At 35.6% G+C, this 17,500-nt stretch overlaps 1 protein-coding gene across 6 annotated transcripts in view; it reads left to right on the forward strand.

The window, feature by feature from the left end:
* Positions 1-17,500, forward strand: part of LOC144968987 (stromelysin-3-like) — a 162,929-nt gene that overhangs the window by 47,989 nt on the left and 97,440 nt on the right. The gene's annotated exons all lie outside the window — the stretch shown is intronic.

Below are 17,500 nucleotides of genomic sequence, written 5' to 3' on the forward strand. Positions count from 1 at the left end.
TTTGAATTATTTTTATTGTAAATATAATTCATACAACAAAAAAGATATGAGTTATCCTAAGATATTAAATGCTTTAATTGAAAATGTTTGACTTCGGAATCTGGACTATGAATCCCAATTTGCAATGTCTTTACTGATCTGTAGTAAGTTGCTTTCATAGAAATACTTGAGAGAAATTCTGTTTTGAAAATAATTCAGTCTCTCCTTTAACTTGTTCAATTCAATTCAATTCAAATATTTATTTATTGTCGGCGTTTAAAAAATGTTTCATAGATAATGTAGTCAGGCTAATAGAAGCCTTTGACCGACATAAAAGATAATTGCATCGATTTATTTATTAATTTCCAACCGAATTATTTAATATAACTAGACCTAGTACTGTGTCGGTACAATGTTAAGAACACATTTGAATCTTCGTTGTGTACAGTGATTTCATTACAAATGGGATCTTGATGGAAACTTAGACACAGATGTTGATAACGGTATGTTTGTTATCGATATAATGGCTGCATTGCACATGGTACAAAATCGATACTTTCAGAGCAGTTATAACATGTAATCGACTTTGACAAGAATCGATATTGCTTATGTAACTATTCTTCTAATCATGTATTATTTATTTATTTATTTATTTATTTATTTATTTATTTATTTATTTATTTATTTATTTATTTATTTATGTATTTACCACATGCCACTAACATCTCCCACACCTACATACTTCTAACGTGATAAGTGACTCTGTCAGAGAACAATAAAATGACGGCTAGACTTTCATACATTGTACTGCCAGACAGACATATGCCAATTAAAAAATATTTATTATATTATATTATATTATATTATATTATTATATTATATATTATATATTATATTATATTATATTATATTATATTATATTATATTATATTATATTATATTATATTATATTATATTATATTATATTATATTATATTATATTATTTATTATATTATGGTATATTATATTATATTATATTATATTATATTATATTATATTATATTATATTATATTATATTATATTATATTATATTATATTATATTATATTATATTATATTATATTATATTATTACTATATTATATTATATTATCATTAGCCTTAAAACGTGACCCGTATGAAAGAAAGAGGATTTTTTTTAATTCATAAATATCTTGAATATTTACAAACAAGAAAAAAATACGTCTGGACAGCTTGTGCTCTCACTTAGAACTAGAATTATCATGTTCTACTAGCTGATGCTATAATGATTTTTCAGCTCTTATTTTACTATCTAGAACAGAGACTGTTGATAAACTATTGATTGCAAGGGTGTGGAGGGGGTGGGGGGGGGGGGGGCTTTCTGCGTTATTATAATGAAGATAATAGTACGTGATATGTGATACAAACATTCGTTATTATAATGAAGATAATAGTAAGTGATATGTGATACAAACATTCGTTATTATAATGAAGATAAGAGTAAGTGATGTGTGATACAAACATTCGTTATTATAATGAAGATAAGAGTAAGTGATATGTGATACAAACATTCGTTATTATAATGAAGATAAGAGTAAGTGATATGTGATACAAACATTCGTTATTATAATGAAGATAATAGTAAGTGATATGTGATACAAACATTCGCATATATTACATACTACTAACTGCTAGTTAACTAACTAAACATTATGACTGGGTCTTGCTGAGTTAATTAATTGCTTGGTTTTCTCTCCTGGTAATTAATTGTACGTCATAATTAAACGACAGGGGTTTCAAATCGGTCGTGATTCTCTGAAAAAACACTTTAAAAAATATTTGGCCAGAAAATTCGTCCTTCAAACATCGGTCGATCAAAATAAACCCCCCCCCCCCCCCCACCCCCATCTTTTCAACAAAATTCAAAAAGAAAAGAATTTGACAAGGTAATTAAATCGATCGAAATTTGAAGGACGAGTTCTCTGGCCAAATTTCTTTTTTCCAGATTTCCCAGAGTAATCCAGAAACCTTTTAGCATGGTTGTTATTTAGATGCCGCTCATTCCAATGGAGACACGACACGGGGAGAATTCAGATCTATTATTATAGCATATTGTTGGACCCCCTCCGATAGCTCACTTGATAAAGCGCTTGACTCACTTGTAGTAAATGGACTGGAATCGGTTCGGGGTTTACTCAAAGTTCTTTTCTAGCCCCTTTATCTATCCATAATTGATTGGGTAGCTGGGTTTTTTAAATCTAGCAGGAAGTACTTTGAGACAAAATTTAATGGCATCCATATCAGATATTATAAAGTTACGCAGTCTCGGGCGGACTTTCTGTAACCCACTGTGTCAATCCGACCCGGTATCATATCGAAGTGCGTGCAACGTTCAGCGTGATCATGAACGGTAAACTCTCGACCCTGCTTTTTGTCCTCTGGTAAGACGCTTTGGTAACATTGCATCACTCAATGTTGATGTAAATAGGTACCTGGCTATACTGCCGTAGTCTTGAAAAACACATATTAGAAATTTGACCATAAAACTCGTCCTTCAAATATCGATCGATTTAAATGACACTCGTCTTAGCAAAAACTTTTTAACCTGAGACTTCGAGAAGTCGAGAATTTCTAAATATTTGTTTTTTTCCAGAGCACGGCAATATAGGCAGTTACGGATATTTTAAGCGTCCAAGTACTAAAACAGGACGGTTAACAATTGACTTTAAACTATAGATAGTATGCGCTTGGCTAAGAAGCTCATAACATTGCCATCCGGAAGTATAACGGACCAATACACAGAACTGTGTGTATCCATTTACGTTTATAGTCAGCTTAATACAGTTTAGTGAGCATTACTCATAAACGCGGATGGCAAAAAACAATAACAAAGACATGAGTGACGTCATCTTCGTACTATCTATAAGAAGTGTGAATTAGTTCTAAATGGCTGGGAAAACAATGCATTATGATGTGTTGCAAAATACATTGAGCTCGGCAGATGCCGTGGACGTCATCATCATCATCATCATCATCATCATCATTGCCTTTTTTCACCCTGGGTCTGGGTATAGGCCACAGACAAACAGCCTCCATCCTTCTCTATCCCAAGCTAACTTTTTTTAAATCTCTTTCCATGTCTTATCACTTCTCTGTGTTTCAGCTTCTTTAATTCTTCTCCATGTCCTCGTGGTCTTCCCCTTGATCTTCTGCCCTGAGGGTTCCAGTCCAATATTTTCTTTGTGGACGTGCTCTATACGGCGGCTATGGGGTCTAGTGGTATGACACTCGCTTTCGGATCGGAAGGTCCTGGGTTCGAGCCTCGCTCGGCGCATAGCTGAGTCCTTGGAAAAGGCTCTTTATTCACCTTCTCTCACCACACTCAGGTGTAAAATAAGTACCTGGCCGCTAACAGCGTTGTCTTTGTCCGAAAAATAGTAATATCGCCTAACAGGCATCATGTCTCGTTAAATGTTGCTGTTGGCCAGGGACCCCTTATAAAGCGCTTTGAGCACATTTAGTGAATATTGCGCTATATAAAATTTCAATATAAAATATATACATAATTATTCACGTTTCCTTGGCCTCTGACCGTTTGACTGTGGAACTCAATCCGTTTGTCTCGATATCTCATGAAGTATCCACAAATGCTGATTTGGTGTTGCTTTACGTAATCCCAACCTTGGTTAAAAGGAACACAGACTTACTTACCCCTTGACGGGATGTTATGATAATCCTGCGTACACTGTGTCATGATAGAGTATCTCTCTCAAGATACATTAGGCTATTAGTCTGGAATACTAACGGAAGAGTGAAAATGGAAAGGCACCACCATTGAGTACAGACGATACAAGTTATTTTTCATTATATTTTATTTGTTTTCCACGTTTATTTGTGTATTGTTGTGCTGACGAAGGGTTTGTACACGAAACGTCCATTGTCTGTTTTGTTCCCATACGAAGCCTTTCCATTTTCACTCTTCCGTTAGTATTTTACGATCACCGGCTTCAGGCAGCCCCTACCGTTTTCTGCTTTTTGTCAGGAATACATGTGTGCATGCCATACGTTTACAATCAAAACATCAAGAGAAGTCCGTTATCCGTCTTTCTCTCTCGCTATCTGACTGCTCACCTGTCCATTTATCTATCAACCAATCAATCCGTCCATTCATCTATCTATCTATCTATCTATACGCCCATTCATCTATCTATCTATCTCTCCATATATACCTATTTAGGTGTTTATCTAAGTACCTATGTACCTACCTATCGTACATAAATTAATCTTTCTTTTCGTATTTCTTTCTACTCATTCTTTCTTTCATTCTCTCCCCATCTATTGGATTTTATCCATGCCTCTCATTCTATTTCTTCTCAATCGTTTCTCTTGAACCTCCAACGGCCCCCCCCCCCCCCCCCACCCGCCCATCCCCTCTACTGCCCCCCCTCTCTCTCTCTCTCTCTCTCTCTCTCTCTCTCTCTCTCTCTCTCTCTCTCTCTCGCTCCCACATACACACACACACACACATACACACACTCACTCACTCATTCTCTCCCTAACTCTGCTTTGCTTCCGAGAATAACAAAGGAAAAAGCAAGCACTGAAAAAATTAATTATAATTATAATGAACAAGGATGCCTCACAAATGTTGCAATTTGTATGCCTTCCCTAACAGTACAGAATAAGAGGTTCATTTTTTTATAGAGAAAAATAAGAGAAAACCAACTCCTTTCCTATTTTCTTGGGACTCAAACTCATACATTTTTTTAAAAATTCCGCTCTGTAGGTTTAATTCTTACTACATACGTATTATTACTAGTGCTTACCACAGATTAGGGAGTCTGTGGTGCTTACCACCCATCTGCCATCTGGCGTTGTGTGTGTGTGTGTGTGTGCGCGCGCGCGTGTGTGTGTGTGTGTGTGTGTGTGATAAACTCGTTATACCGTTAATGGCAATGATTAGGTACTTGGGTAAACACTTATTCAAACATCACAGACTAAGAGGCTTAAATTATTGTGGCAATCTCATTATTTTCCGAGAGTCTTAATTGCCCTCCGCTTCTGTCCTCTTCGAAAACTTAGAAGCATTACAAAATTCGCATTTTGATTGGCAGGAAGCAGACTCGTGACGTCACACCTTCCTCTCTTCCAGTTCCAAACTCTTTGGAAGTATGTAACCAGTCAGAAGACTAACAATGAATGTAGTACACAATATTGAATTATAAGATGGCATGACTATTAATTTAATTTTTAGTAGTAGGATGTAGAGGCAGCTTCTTATAGGGAATGAGATTAGCGGAAGAGTAGCGTCCCTTGATTGGAAGTCACGAGCTGAAAAGTTATTAGAGAGAGAACGTCATGTTGGTTGTGCGGCATGAGACACTTCACCGAAAGCGAGGACGAGAGAGACGCATGCGCAAAACCATTTTGACGTTCTCTCTGTAAGGTGACGTCCAATCAAGGGACGCTACTCTTCCGCTAATCTCATTCCCTATTGTTATGGGGCGCTAAAGAGCAAGGATGGATGGTGTTTATTGACGGCCGGCAGTTATTTAGGCCAGAAAGTAAGATGGCGTCACCATGAATCCAGAAGATCAGTTGTACAATCTGTGTATCCAGTCCTCCAGGGGATTCGTTTGACACTTCCAAGGAGATTGGAACCAGTTTAGGGAATGAGATTAGCGGACGAGTAGCGTCCCTTGATTGGACGTCACCCATAGTCTGTGACGTCACCGGCGGAAAATTTATTAGAGAGAGAACGTCATATTGGTTGTGCGCATGCGTCTCTCGTCCTCGCTTCCGGTGAAAGCGGCTTGAGACACTTCAAAACCAAATTGACGTTCTCTCTGTAAGGTGACGTCCAATCAAGGGACGCTACTCTTCCCCTAATCTCATTCCCTATAGACTATCTTTTCACACCCACGCCAATTGCACCCAAGGACACAAACCTGGGCCAATGGTTTGCTATCTTGGTCACAAGACCGGTCCCTGACCAGGATCAGCGACGCTTTACTATGTTACGAGGCAACACAACGCACCGTTCAACCTCCGGCGTCATTTTATTTCTTACAACATAATACTGTACAATCATCTATCTCAATTTTCCTCCTTTTTTTTCTCTTTAGTCTAGAGTTGTTTCCCCTTGTCTGTCTAGCATCGATGACCTCTCATGCATCTCAAGTTACCATGGTTCCATTTATTATAACTGGCAACGTCTTCACAGTGAAGATAAGAGGACTCACAAAGAAATGGAACCTATATCTTGTAATAACAACAATGCTATGTACTAACCCATTTAGGAGGTCTCTTCTGTGTTATCTTGATAAACCTATTGAGTTTCCCTGTTCTCCCTTCGGCACGGTTGACGATAAGGGATAGAGATGCGTATCATTCACGTTTCCGTACTCTGGCCAAACTAAAGTTATGTTTTGTTTTGTATTTTTCTCAATTTGGGCACAATTCTATATTTAAGGCAAACATATTATATTATTATAGTAAAATGACCCAAACTGGCCAAGAAGTCTCAACATTGAGACATTAACGAAATGTCAGATTTGAGCCTAGTAACCATGTTGAGAGACATTTTAGTCTGTCGAAATTTGAAGTTTAAATTTTCTGGCCAAAATGAAAAAAAAAAATGAAATAAAATAAAATAAAAAGTTTAGGTCAGTGTTCTCTTAGACGATGTAAAATTTAGGAAAGACTATTTAAACCGCACTCAATAGAAATAAAAAGTAATATCCCTTATTAACTTGAAGTAATTTACGGGTCACTATTTTTTTTCTTTTAAATTCAGAATCTGTAGATATCTGTTGCGCTATGTTTCTTTTTTTTTTCATGATTTTTTTAGTGCCTCTTTTCTGGTAATGTTTCGCCCTTTTCCCGAAATTACCTACACATATTTTATTATCTATTTTATTGGAATGATTGGACATTGGAATAATAAAAACAAACATAATACCAATCATCATGTTCTGAGAGGCATTTCATTACTATTTCATCATTGTTTCATTCTCATTCCATTGTTGTCTAATGTTTCATTCCCTGACAAGACTGTCAACTAATACGTCTTCTTCCCACACAATGTCATTTTGTCTTCATTTGTTTTCCATGGTTTCTTCTATCAGCAAATATTTATTTATCTCGAACTTCCCGTTAGCGATGTTGTTTGTTATCCTCCCCAATTCCTGCCCCCCCCCCTTCCTTCTCCGCCTAATCTAACTCTGATCTTCAACATCTTGCTTGACCACCCCCCCCTCCCCCCCCCCTCCCCGCTCAAATCGCCTCTTTTTCGTCGTTCTTATTATCTGTTCCCCCTTCACCTTCTCACAATTTCCATCTTCCCTTTTTTTTCTCTCCCTCCCATTCAGCCTCCTTCTCGTCATTTCTTTATCAACTCCTTTCACCTTCTCATATTCCTTGTGTAAATCGCTTGACCACGCCCTTCAGCCTCTTCGTGTATATTGTTCCCTTACCTTCAATTCATCTCCTTTTTTCTTTATTAGCTGAATTTTTTTTTTTCCCTGCTTTCGTTCCTCACTTAGTTCTATATTGTATTTTCTCTCATTCCTCCTGTTTATGTTGGGGTTTTTTTTTTTGTTTTTTTTTTCTTTGTTTTTTTTGTGTGTGTGTTTTTGTTTTGTTTTTGTTGGTTTCATTTCCTGCCTCCTTTCCTTCCTCAAACTCCTCTATACCCATGAACCTCAATCTCTCTCAACTAATTCCTGATTCTTTTTTTTAAAAAACCCCACCAATTTACACACATCCACACACTTTAATTTATGAACACACAACGTTACGCACATGTAGAATGAATTCGAAATCATGGACAACACATTGTAGGCGGGAAAGCAAGCTTAATTGATAATTAATTAATTAATTAATTAATTAATCATTTCCGGCCGTTCTTCACACAAAAAGCGACCACAGGACACACTTGATAACCTCATAGCCGAGAGCCGAGAGCCGAGAGCATGAGCCAGATGGTGCTCCATTGATAGCGAGTAGCACAAGGTGGACATACAGACCTGAGATCTTCGAGTACCTATACGAATCAGCCTCTTACCAATGTTGTTGAGAGCACACGCAACCTACATAGTCAATTGGTACCACGGTGCACCTACTACCTACTGTACTTCCGGACTACTTCCGTAAACTATATGGATGCTATGGGTTTTATTAAAATACTCACAGTATCCGCCAGCCGGACGTTACGTATAAACACATAACGCACGATACGGTTTCATGAAAAGAAATACAAAACAAGAAGGTTTTGACTTAGACCTTTCTTCAGCTAAACTGGTCACAATATAATACACATTATGGGATGGAACCTTACGTATGAATGATCTGCTGCCCGTTACATGTTTTGTTACAAATACTAGATTATTTTGACTCTTCTGTTAGATTTACTCAGCACTGATTGAGCTAAATCTCTCTTTCTCTCTCTCTCTCTCTCTCTCTCTCTCTCTCTCTCTCTCTCTCTCTCTCTCTCTCTCTCTCTCTCTCCTCTCTCTCTCTCTCCTCTCTCTCTCTCTCTCATATATATATATATATATATATATATATATATATTTATATATATATATATATATATATATATATATAATATTTATATATATATATATATGTGTGTGTGTGTGTGTGTGTGTATAGATATAGATATATATATATATATATATATATATTATAATATCTATCCATATCTCTCCCTCTCTCTCTCTCTCTCTCTCTCTCTCTCTCTCTCTCTCTCTCTCTCTGTTTCTCACTCTCTCGATATATATATATATATATATATATATATATATATATATATATAGTGTGTGTGTGTGTTGTGTGTGTGTCTATGTCGCGAGAGAAAGAGAGAGAGAGAGAGAGAGAGAGAGAGAGAGAGAAAGAGAGAGAGAGAGAGAGAATGGAGGAATAAGTTATTCCCGTGTCCTAATTCCAACAATGATTTGCATTATTCTTACCCATTACTCATATGTCATGCCACAGATAACGTAGTATAAATTCAACTAGACCTCACTACTTACAGTAATTTAACCGTATCAGAGAACAAATTGAGAAAAATGGGTTTTGGCTTCAAGTCTTAAGGTCGATGTTCACAAATTCCCTCAAAATAAAGGTGACCCTTCGCCTCAAAACGGTATTAAGTCGGGATAGTTACGATGTTGAAAATTGAATTTATAGCCAGAAATATCAGACTTGTGTTGAGTTTGTATGTTTTATTGAGGAGAATGTATACCATATTTTAGGGTGCTAATGCCAATAATTTATATCTTTGACCAGTTTATCATTTAATTCGGTTTTTAAGCATTTGGTTCGTTCCGACATAAATACCGTTTTGAGGCGGTGGGTCACAAACGATAATGCCAATGAAAGTCTGCTCGCTGCCTCCATCGATGGCCGGACCTCAGGTAATTTTACTGTTTACCGTATCGTGTTATAATATTGGAGTGAACTGTTAGTAAAAATGACTTTAAAGTTAAAGTATTTATAAATCAGGAGATTCCAATGTTAAAATAATGGGTGAATTTGTTATCTACGTAGAATTAAAACATTTTCATTACCTACTTACAAATATTTATTTAATAGTATTTCCTCGCGCCTTGTTTACCACAAACAGAAGATGCGGCTATGAGGTCTAGTGGTATGGCACTCGCTGTCGGATCGGAAGGTCCTGGGTTCGAGCCTCGCGCTCGGCGCATAGTTGAGTCCTTGGAAAAGACTCTTTTCTCACATTCTCTCACCGTACTTAGGTGTAAAATGAATACCTGGCCGTTAACAGCGTTGTCTTTGTCCGAAAAACTGTAATATCGCCTAACAGGCGTCATGTCCCGTCCTACATGTTAAATGTTGCTGTTGACCAGGGACCCCCTGTAAAGCGCTTTGGGCACATTTAGTGGAAAATGCGCTATATAAAGCTCAATTTAATTTAATCTAATTTAAGAGAAGGAAGAAGAGGGGTGGGGAAGGAGGGCGGGTGTCACGGTTATGATAATTTATCAAAACTAAAGCGGCTTCTCCATTGATGTGGATAATGATGTTATCCATTTACAGCAGGACACATTATTATTAATGAGAGTAATTGCCTTTGAGGCAGTTTGATGAGATGATTCGAATGGGGTCATCCTGACTTCATCTGGCATCCGTATTCATCCGCTAGCGTGTGAAACGTGGCTGAAAGCTTTATCACACGATTTCATAAGAACTGTAAACATCAAAGGGAAATAATTAGAAGAGAAACAATAAATAATTTAACTTTCAAGAACCTTGGCTTTTACTTTTATTTCAATGTCACAAATTAGAACAGGTAGCTTGATTTGCTGTCTCAAAATGTAGGAAAGATTTTAGTTCAAAAATATATATTATTATTATTATTATTATTATTATTATTATTATTATTATTATTATTATTATTATTATTATTATTATTATTATTATTATTATTGTTATTATTATTATTATTATTGTTATTATTATTATTATTATTATTATTATTATTATTATTATTATTATTATTATTATTATTATGTTTTTGTTTTGTTTGTTTTGTTTTATTTTTGTTTTATTTGGTTGGGTTTTTTTGTTGTTGTTTTTTTTTTTTTGTCTTTTGTTGTTGTTTTTTTTTTTTTTTTTTGTTTTTTTTTTTTTGTTCCTTTTTTATTGGGTTTGTTTGTTTTTGGTTGTTGTTTTTTTTTTTTGTGTTTTTTTTTCGTTTTTGTTTTTGACATTGGTGAGGTTTGTCTGAATATTCAAAATACTATGAATCTGGCCAAAGTGGAAAAGGCGATTTATTAGTATTAATGTACGACAAAAGAGAGTATCTGTATACCTCCTAACTCTGAGAAGAAAAAAAAAGGAAAAAAAAAAACAATTCTAAAAATTTTGGAAAGAGAACTCGGCCCTCAAATATCGATCGATTAAAATGTCATTAAGTTGTCTGGCCAAAATTCTAAAAATCTGATGTTTTGTTTTGTTTTTAAGAGTAAGGCTGTATTCAGGTTACGGTGTTGTTTTGAAAATAGTTTTACCTTTACTGTTCTCATTACAGACGAAGTAAGTTTTAAGTGCTTTTATACTAGAATATTGCTAATCTGAGGATGCGTAAAAAATATCTCATAATATTATCTCTTATCAAAGGTATAGGCGGTAGAGTAATAAAGTTCAGCTCTCTCTCTCTCTCTCTCTCTCTCTCTCTCTCTCTCTCTCTCTCTCTCTCTCTCTCTCTCTCTCTTTCTTTCTTTCTTTATTATTTTCTCTCTCTTTTTTTTTCTCTTTCTCTCTCTCTCTCTCTTTCTTTCTTTCTTTCTTTCTTTCCTTCTCTCTCTCTCTCTTTCTCTCTCTCTTTTTTTTCTTTCTTTCTTTCTCTCTCTCTCTTTTTTTTTCTCTTTCTCTCTCTCTTTCTCTCTCTCTCTCTCTCTCTCTCTCTCTCTCTCTCTCACACACACACACATACTTTCTCTATCTCTATCTCTTTCGTTCTCTCTTTCTCTCTCTCTCTTTCTCTTTCCCTCTCTCTCTCTCTCTCTCTCTCTCTCATTCTTTCTCTCTTTCTCTTTTCTCTTTCTCTTTTCTCTTTCTCTCTCTCTCTCCCTCTCTCTCTCTCTCTCTCTCTCTCTCTCTCTCTCTCAAGTAAATTAATGACTTATTTACTGCCTTGCCAAATGAAAAGCCAAAACGTCTCACAGAAATATTATGCGTCGTCTATGATCCTACAGCTAATATTATTTGGATTTAGATGTCAGAGTCAGGGCTTGAGAATGTAAGAGAAAGAGGTTTTGTGCAATTAAAAATTATTTATTGGTTCGGTCACAAAATATCTTTAAACTTTAAAGTAATTGCATTTTTCTATTATTTGAATGGTGACATCTCATCTCTGGTGTTAAACACCTGTTGAAATTTAAGGCTGAAAATTGAATTTAAAGTCGAAATTATTAGTTATCATTCTCTAAATTAATCTTCAAATCACCGCCGCAAAGAGATGAGTGACGTCACTTTCATTCATTCTATGACTATAAAAGTAATACGGATGAACCGATTTCATGAAACATAATTTTATTGTTTTGTGAAAATAACTCACTAGTATTGGAAAAGTTTTAAAAATGGAATATTCTCGGGGCATCTGAAAGATTTTTGATGGTCCGAAGGAAAGAGTTTTAGTGAGAATTTAAAGCCCAACTGGCGATCCAAATACAATCAAAATATAGAGCAATGTGTCGTCATCATCATCCATTCTATGGTCTTAAAATACGGATGAACCGATATTCACGAAACACAGTTTTATCATTTTATGAAAACAACTCACAATTCTACCCGAAAGGTTTCCAGAGTGGAATATTCTTGGGGCACCTGATAGATTTCACAGTCTGTCAATGAGAGTAAAAAATCACTTATGTTGATGACGTCAGAAAATACAGTCTGTCGCTATGGAATTCGGATGTTTATGATGTTGATAAACATTTAGCTCGTTGCTATGCAACGGTCTTGTGGTGATTTTGTACTTTTATGTTATTTTATTATAAATCCTTAGATAAGAACTCTCTTGGTTTGTGTTAGTATTTTAACCAGGCTTCTATTGAGAGAATCCCCCCCCCCCCCCCCCCCCCCTTTTTTTTTTTAATAATAATCCCAATGTGCAGTCCACAGTTTTCATATTGTGTATAATAATATGATAACGCTCATAACTAAGAAGGGATCGTGTTTAGTTTAATGTATCCCTTATAAAAATTGATTTCTATTTCTTCTTATAATGTAAAATAACAAAACTATTTTTACAAAAAAAAACTTTTTTTTAATCAAGCATTTCAGTATTTTGTAATTTGATTGATGGTCGTTGTGATGATGATGATGATGATGATGATGATGATGATGATGATGATGATGATGATGATGATGATGATGATGATGATGACGATGGAGGAGGAGGAGCAGGATGAGGAAAACGATGATGATAGCGTATCTGGTTGATCTTGTTTTCGTTGTTTTGTAGGGTCTTTTTTGTTTTGTTTTGTTTTTTGTTTTTGTTTTTTTATTGTTTTGTTTCTCTCGTGTCTTAATATATTTTTTTTCAAAATTCGTTGATGTTATAATTGTTTTCGATTCATCTGATCCGTTCAATATTCTGTCCAAAAAATAAATAAATAAATAAATAAATAAATAAAGATCATAGTTTTGTTATTTTACATTATAAGAAATATAAATCAATTTTTATAAGGGATACATTAACCCTCTCCTTAGCACCTATTGGAAAATCATCACATTTGTTACGATGCAACCGTCACTTTTCTCATCCAGATTTCATTTCTTTTTGCTATAGCTATCAAAACTTGACATTCTGTAATAGAACCCATATTGTCGAACAATATTATGTATAGAATGTGCTTGTTGCTTTTCTGTTTGAGTAAGAAATGTCTGTTTTTGTGTTGGGCGGGTGTGAAGTTTTGGGGAAAATTCTGATAATGGCTGGTAAGGAGATGGTTAAACTAAACACGGTCCCTTCTTAGTTATGAGCCCTATCATAATAATATACACAATATGAAAACTGTGGACCACAGACTAGGGAGTGTATTCTCTATGCTGTGGACTGCACATTGGGATTATCATCGAGTGTGTTAATTTGTGTTTACACGTTATCGACCTGACCTGTGGAGAGAGAGAGATGCCTTGCATATTTAAAAGGTTAGATCAGTGTGTGTGTATGTAATAAAGGAAGGAATGATGGACGACCGATTAACAACAAAGTGTTTGGGGAGCACGATCATAGGAACCGCTTTCGGTTGATAAATGTGACCCATCGTCTCAAAACGGTATTATGTTGGAACGAACCATATGCTTAAAAGCCGAATTAAATGTTAAACTGGTCAAAAATATAAATTGTTGATAGTAGCACCCTAAAATATGCTGTCCATTCTCCTCAATAAAACATACAAACTCAACACAAGTCTGATATTTCTGGCTATAAATTCAATTTTCAATATCTTAGCCATCCCGACTTGATACCGTTTTGAGGGGAAGGGTCACAAATCTGTTATCACAGACCCGCCTAGTACTAATTCGGCTCCAGCTACAAAACTTCATACACCTCTTTGGTTCGATGTGGTCTAGTGGTATGACAATCGCTTTCGGATCGGAAGGTCCTGAGTTCGAGCCTCGCGCTCGGCGCATAGTTGAGTCCTTGGAAAAGGCTCTTTACTCACATTCTCTCATCGCACTCAGGTGTAAAATGAGTACATGGCCGTTAAACAGCGTTGTCTTTGTCCGAAAAATTGTAATATCACCTAACAGGCGTCATGTCCCGTCCTACACGTTAAATGTTGCTGTTGACCAGGGACCCCTTGTAAAGCGGTTTGAGCACATTTAGTGGATATTGCGCTATATAAAGCTCAATTATTTTTAATAAAGCTCAATTAATTATCTTTGTCTCAATAAATCTTGTTGAAAAGGAAAGTTTAGTTTCTTAGAAGCCATAGTCAGGACTTTGGATCATTTTTGAATCTTGCTGAGGGAAAATTATTTATTTCTAAAGCTATTTATAGTGACTTTTTCTCTTTTTTTTTCCTCCTGGTAACTACGAATAATTTTGTTTTTGTTTTCTGTTTTTTTTTTGTGGGGGGGGGGGGGGGGGGGGGTTAAATTCAATTAGGCAACTCTGGTTAACGTAACGTTTGATTTTCTTTTAAAAAAGCAACAAAAACAAAAACAAACAAAAAACAAAAAACAACAACACAAATCCCCACCAGTTAATGTGCATGAGTGACTTTTAAAAAGAAACTCGAAGACTGTAATACAATTAGTGTGTCACACACTCTCTAAAAATAATCATATGGGCTAAAAACACTTTTACTTATAATATCAATCAATCAAAATATAACACAAGATGTCAATTAAGTAAATTAAAGTAAAAATAAATTAAGTAACTTCTTTTTCTAATCCGCAAATAAATCTGTTAATTAACTCTCTCCTTACCTATCCTTTTCAGAATTTTCCCCAAAATGGCAGGCTTACCCAGCAGAAAAATAGATTTTTAAAAAGCAAACAAGCTCTCTACAAAACAAGTTTATGTTCTTATTAATTAAACAAAGATCATTCTTCAAAGTTTGTGATGTACAAAATAAATCTGAAAAAGAAAAATGTAAATTTTTGTGTCGTAACAAATGGGACGATTTTGCTGGAGGTGGTAAGGAGAGGGTTAAAGTAATGTTTATTTAACCAAAACACTAGATAGTGCCCGACATGTGTTTATTTGCAGTTTCTGATAACCGAAATTCTGCCATAGCTATTTATTTATGTATTTCACCAGGTCAATCTGTTGCACTTTTGTTTGTTTTTAGGTTTGTTTTTAAGGTTTAAAAAAAAAAAAAGAATTGATTGATATGTTTTTTTCAAAGAATACTTTGTAACTGATACGTTATTCCCATCGTCATCGTCATCATCATCACCATCATCATCGTCATCATCATCATCATCATCATCATCATCATCATCATCATCATCATCATCATTGTTACGTGTATCAGTATCATCATCACCGCCATCGCTACTTTGGAAGTAATAGACCAAAGTCTGGGACATCTGTGAGCTGTCGAGTTGTTAGTATATATATATATATATGTGTGTGTGTGTGTGTGTGTGTGTGTGTGTGTGTGTTCATGAGTGAAAGAGAGAGAGAGAGAGAGAGAGAGAGAGAGAGAGAGAGAGTGGTTGGGGGGGGGGGGGCGTGATATATGGCTGTGTGTGAGTAATTCTGTGTTCTTGATTGCATGACGGAAGTACTCATTCCAACTTCCTTGTTAGCATTTGCATGCAGACACGAGCATCCATATAGTGAGTGGATAAAATGGAACTATGGGATGGGCATGAGATATACAACAAAAGAAGGAGTGACGTAATGAATGGGGAAAAACTAAAGAAGAGAGAGAAAAATGCAAAAAGGAAAAATACAAGGGAACTCTCAACGAAGTGTGGGAGAAAGAGAGAGAGGGGAGAGAGAGAGAGAGAGAGAGAGAGAGAGAGAGAGAGAGAGAGAGAGAGAGAGAGAGAGAGAGAGAGAGTAAAATGAAGAAAATGTGTGAAAGTTTGCTGTTTTTTGTTTTGTTTTTCTTTGTTTCTTTTTTATTTTTTTTTTTGGTTGGATATTTTGGTTTTCGTTTGTTTTTTTTTTTTTTGTTTGTTTGTTTTGTTTTGTTTAGCTAATTCTATCTTTTTTTTTTTCTTGTTTCTTTGTTTTGTTTGTTTTTTGTTTTTGTTTTTGTTTTTTTTTTAAATAATTTTTGATTTGTATTTCTTTTGGATTGGGTTTTGATTTTCCTTACTAATTATACCACTAATTTCACCATTTCTTATTTTAATACGCATCTCATAATCACGTTTTTATGTTTAAAATGTATATCGTAAATCTTAAAGCTGGGATCGGTCTTTTTTTTTTATTATTATTTTTTGAAAATTAATTGGATATCAGGAGAAAAGGGTTAGGTGTGTGGGGTTGGGGTGTGGGGATAAGGAGGGGGGGGGGGGGGATGAGGAGGAGAATTGACGTTTATCATGAAAGAGAAATGGATTGGACAGATACACAGTTGTTGTTTTGTGATAGTGAAGAATGAATAATGCATGGGGTGTATGAGTCATGGGTGAAATATGACGAGGACACCAGCAGGCATCAAGCAGTAGCGTCCCCATTTTGTTTGTGTTGTTATTGTTACATGTATGAGTCATTCATTCTCTCTCATTTATTCACACGCTCACTCATTTCTTCAAAAAAAAAACGTTCACTCGTTTCTAGCTTCAACACGCGCACTCTCTCATTTCAATATCTCATTCATTCATTCAACCACATGCTATTCAACTTTCACTTTCGATCCTTCTTTGAAGTGGGATGGTGAGGATAAGGAGGGTGGTTGTGGTTGGGTGGGGGGGGGGGGGCGTAGAATGTGTACTCACTGACTGTGTCGTGTCAGCTCAATATTATAATGTGAGTACTTTAAGACAACCCTACTGGTGACATGCGTGAGTGAAAAATTATAATTAGTGTGATGAATGGAAACTAAAATGTATCCAGTCGGGATCCGTCTTGGAGGTCAAAGTTATTGATATAGATAGAACAAAGTTGACATCACTCAGGTCTTTGTTATTGTTTTTTTTTTTTGCCATCCGCGTTTATGAGCAATTCTCACTACACTGTATTAACCAGACTATAGATAGATCGAAGATGACGTCACTTAGGCCTTTGTTATTGTTTTTTGCCCTCCGTGTTTATGAGTAATGCTCACTGAACTGTACTAACCCGACTATAAACGTTCATGGATACACACAGTTTTGTGTGTTGGTCCGTTATACTTCCGGATGGCAATGTTATGAGCTTCTTAGCCAAGCGCATACTATCTATAAATGTTCAAGGTTACACATAGTTTTGTGTAATGGTCCGTTATACTTCCGGATGGCAATGTTGTGACCTTCTTAGCCAAGCGTATAATATCTATTGGCCATATAATGTTGACGCTTTATTCGTGGGCTATTATTT

The sequence above is a fragment of the Berghia stephanieae genome, chromosome 3 (assembly GCF_034508935.2).
Source record: "Berghia stephanieae isolate SIO BIC M18660-M18661 chromosome 3, UCSD_Bste_1.3, whole genome shotgun sequence".
Lineage (NCBI taxonomy): Eukaryota > Metazoa > Mollusca > Gastropoda > Nudibranchia > Aeolidiidae > Berghia > Berghia stephanieae.